At 41.6% G+C, this 4581-nt stretch overlaps 1 pseudogene; it reads right to left on the minus strand.

Annotated features, from left to right (window-relative positions):
- Positions 1-1111: 1111 nt before the first annotated feature.
- Positions 1112-2296, minus strand: LOC138838657 (tripartite motif-containing protein 43 pseudogene; annotated as a pseudogene).
- Positions 2297-4581: the final 2285 nt, after the last annotated feature.

Here is a 4581-nt window from a genome sequence, read left to right on the forward strand (position 1 = left end):
CTAGTGCTCTATCACTTGAGCCACAGCGCCACTTCCGGCTGTTTCTTTTTTCTTATGTGTTGCTGAGGAATCAAACCCAGGGTCTCAGGCATGCAAGGCAAGCGCTCTACCACTGAGCCACCTTCCCAGCCCTGCTATAGTTATTATTATGAATCTCTCTGCTCATTTTTACCCCCCAAAAGGATGACTTATTTCTTCTATTTAAAGACAGGCCTTCATCTTTAGTGTTCAACCATTTAGTCTCTTCTCCATTATTACCAGCTCTTTGTCTGAGTATACATTTTTCCCCCTTGTTTAGGAATTGGTACCGAAAGTTAAAGAATCCAATCTAATAGAAAGTGTAAAGACCCCTATGCTCTAGGAGAGAGGTGTTTGTTTTTTTCCTCCCAGGATGGATAATAGGACCTATTAATAGAAAGGCTGCTCTAGAACTTTGTGTCACTGAAACTAGTACTGTATTTTTGTACTAGCTTTTCCTGAGGCTTTAACTTAGGGCATGAGCCTTGTTCTTGTGGGAATTTTTTTCTTGTACCATGTGAACACAACTCCACTTTGGTGGTTATTTGGAGATAAGAGTCACTTGGATTTATCTGTTTTTCCTGGCTATGTATTGCCATCCTCAGAACTCAGCCTGCTGATTAGCAAGGATTACTGGTAAAACAACAGTGCCCACTGCATTCAATGTTGCTTTTTGTTGTTATTCTGGATTCCAACTGCTTTCAGGGTGAAAAGCCATCACTGGGGACTCAATTTTGCATGGGTTTATTTTTATAACAATTTTAAAATATTTATTTGCTCTCTTGTTGCATTGTTGCTACTTTATCTTATCTTCATTTAATACTGGTTTTTACATTTTATAGTTACCACCATATTTCATGAAAAAATTTAAATTAGTACAGTATTAGTGGTTTGCTTCATTTGAGAAAGGTTCTCTGCCATAGAGTTCCCAACACATAGAGAGTCTCTTCACTTAAGACACCGGGATACCACTGGAATAAAGGGGCCTGACAGGAAATCAGAGAGAATCATTGGGGTATCTCCAGATAAGGGAACACTTAGCCACATTCCAAAAACTCAGACTGCCATGCTCAAGATCAAGAAACAAACCAACCCGGCCCAGAGGCTTCTCTACATATTGAGACAGCAATGGGAAGGTGGTAAAAAGGGTGTAAAGTGTGTTCTCTTTCACAAACAAAAGGAGGAAAACGTCCTCAGATTCACTGAGGTTGCTCCCTATGACAGAATCAGTAACAACTCCCAAGGGCCAGGTCGAAGACTCATCCACACTAACTTCCCAGTAATGTTTCCCAGAGCTGAAGACTTGGCATCCAAAAGCAGTGAAGTGGAGGGAGTCTTCAGAATTCAAAACCGCATATTGATGGTCATGTCTAACACTGCTCCCAGGACCTTGATTCCCCATAGTTTCATTGAAGGCAATCTCCACCCGGTACTGATTGAGCTTCTTTTTCATTCCAGGCATGGGAGGGGCACTGAGCTGTGGCCTCAGAGGAAGTGGCATGAAGACCAACACTGACACACAGCTTTCTAGGGTCAACTCTACACCCTGAAGCAGTTCCACATCTGGCTTCTGGTATGTTTCGATCAGCTCCTGAAACATATTCCTGAGCTGATGCTTCTTCTGAAGCATTTAGGTTTCCCTTTCTCTGAGTTGCTGTAACATGGCTCTTCCTTCATTGATCAGTAGCTGGGAATGATATCTTTCCTCCTCCTGGACAAAAAGCTGCAGCATTCTAAAAACATCCTTAGTCATGTCTCGGTAGAGGTTCACATAATAAATCCATTGGTTGGTGAGTCTCTTCTTCTCCTGTAAATTGTGCTGGTTTTCTTGAGTCTTTTCCCATACAGCATGCACCTGCTTTGAAATCATCTTCCTCTGCACATCAGCAGCCCTTTCTATAGAATGGTGTTTGTGAGCCCTGTGCTCCTGAGACATGGAGCAGCTCCTACAGAGCAGGGCCCTGTCTACCTCACAGAACATCTGCTTGGTCTCCCTGTGTGTCCCACACATGTATTCCTCAGAGCTCAGGAACTGCCTGAGTCTGGCTCTTCTGGCAATGGCCACCAGGCTCCTCAGAACCACGTTGGTTTTCAGGTTTGTCTGCTGGCAGGGTCCCTTGCATCCTGGGCACCTGGCTGGAGTCTCTTCCCAGCAAAGGAAGAGACAAGGTCGACAAAAACTGTGCCCGCACTCTAGGGTGACTGGCTCTATGAAAGTATTCATACAGATGCCACAGCTCAGTTCCTTCTGGAAGGCCTGGACAATGTCAGGATCCATCATTCCTAGAATCTAATGAGGTGCTGGTGACTCACCCCTAAAAGCCTAGCTACCCAATAGATTGGGATATGAGGATCAAGCTTTGAAGCAGGCCTGGGCACCAAAGTCCCCCTGACACAGACTCTTATCTCCTATTTACCACTCCAAAATCACAAGTGGGCTGTGATTCAAGTGGTAAAGCACTAAACTTGTCCACAAAGTGACCTAGGGATAATGCCCAGTCTTGAAAACAAAGAGGCCCAGCAACACTGCCCTACCACTGGGTTCAATCCCCACAACCGACAAAACACCACCACCAACAACAACACCAAACCAAGGAAAGAAGAATTAAAAGAGGAGTAGATTCTCCCACTCTGATCCTCACCTGGAGTATCCAAGCTCCAAACAGCCTCCTCCTCCTGAGGGATCTTCAGCAATGCCTGAGTCTCAGACTTCCACTCTATTTATACTGAAAGAGGGTGGGCCCAGGAAAGGAAGTGTCTCTGATTGGTTGTTTAGGGAAGCTGATTTACATATCAATAGAAGTTGGAATTTACATCCTGACAACCCCACCTTTTACTTCCTCTTTCAAGGACTTGCAATTTGGTTAGGTGATTTGGGTTAGGTGCAACTTAGGTTTGTCCAGGGTTGGAAAAGTTTATTGTGTTTGTTTTATTTTGTTTTGTTTTGTTTTTTACTTCTGTGTATGCTTTATTTTTGGACTATGAGTTTATTACTTTTCCACCGGACTGTAGGACACATTCGTGGCATCATCCATTGTATCTTGTGGGTCTTCATTAATTTGTAATTTGTCAGGCCTGATGCTGGGTTGGTACTTTACCACTTAAGCCATGTCCTCTTCTGTTTGCTTTTGCTTTTGGAATAGAAAATTGAGTTTATGCTTAGGTTCCCTGGACTGAGATCTTCTGATTCACACTTTGCACAAAGCTGAGAGGACAAGAATTATCTCTTGCTTGAGTTGTGATCAGGGTTAAGTCTGCCCACAGAGCAGCCCCTCCCAGCTTTCCCATCACCTGCTTTAATCAGACCAGTAATCACCTGACTGTCGATGATCACCTGACTGTGAGTCAACAAACATCCTAGGCTCCTAGGTCACTTCCTCCCAAGTCCATTTTCCATACAAATTCATCCTTCCGATGTTGTTGTTCTTGTTGTTTGTCTGTCAGTGCTGGACTTGAACTCAGGGTAGAAGATCTGTCCCTGAGCTCTTCTTCCACTCTATTTCTCTTATCTTTATTTTAAATATCATTTATGCCTTTTTATTATAAAATGATGTGGTATTCTGATATATAATTTAATAACTCCATGCCATTTTTGAGAATGATCTAAAAATTATCATAGACATAAACATATATATATTATATACATTGGATTTCAAGAACACATTATTAATATTCAATTTGCAATAAGTTTTATCCTATCAGAATATTCTCTTTAGGGTTACAGGTTCTGTAGTATCCTTGGCATAACCTTTCCCATTTGTGGTTTTGTTACTATAATCAATCTTGTACCTTTCTTGGTGTTGATCCATTAGCTTTGAAAGCATAATCCCCTATCTGAATTGCCAGAAGCTAAATAGTAGCCTAACACTATGTTTGTATCATTGACTTTCAGGCATTGATTATCAAACAATCTTTTTAATTTTTCTTTTTTAAAAATTTTTGTCATTAGTGCTGCGGAACTCTGGGTCTGGTGCTTTCGCTCATCTCTTCAGCTCAAGGTGAGCCCTCTACCACTTGAGCCATAGCACCACTTCCAGTTTTCTAGTGGTTTATTGGAGATGAGTGTCTACGACTTTCCTGCCTGGGCCGGGTTTGAACCGAGATCCTCAGATCTGTTTCCTGAGTAGCTAGGATTACAGGGAGTGCACCACTGGAGCTGGCTAAGCATTATTTTTTATCTTCATATGATAATGACAGCAGGGATGATGGCACGATAATTGGGTACATAGAGTAAAAGACAGACACCAACAAAGAGCCATCACAACTGGACAGCAAACTGTTGTATTGTTACAATTGTTGGCTATTGTTAATCTCTCAGTATGCCTAATGTATAAATTGAGCTTTGCCATTGTTATTATTAATCTCTTAGCCTGAGTTAATGTTCTCTTCATTTTTACCCTAAAACATTATGACTTATTTTTTCTAAAGCCATTCCTTCATCTTTAGTGTTCAACCATTCACTTTCTTTCTTCCCCATTATTACCAGCAATTTCTCTAAGTATTCCAGTTCATTTTATTTTATTTTTAGGAATTAGTACTACAACTTAAAGAATCCAATCTAAT

The sequence above is a fragment of the Dipodomys merriami genome, unplaced genomic scaffold (genome assembly GCF_024711535.1).
Source record: "Dipodomys merriami isolate MVZ:Mamm:240054 unplaced genomic scaffold, mDipMer1.0.p SCAF_2863, whole genome shotgun sequence".
Taxonomy (NCBI): domain Eukaryota; kingdom Metazoa; phylum Chordata; class Mammalia; order Rodentia; family Heteromyidae; genus Dipodomys; species Dipodomys merriami.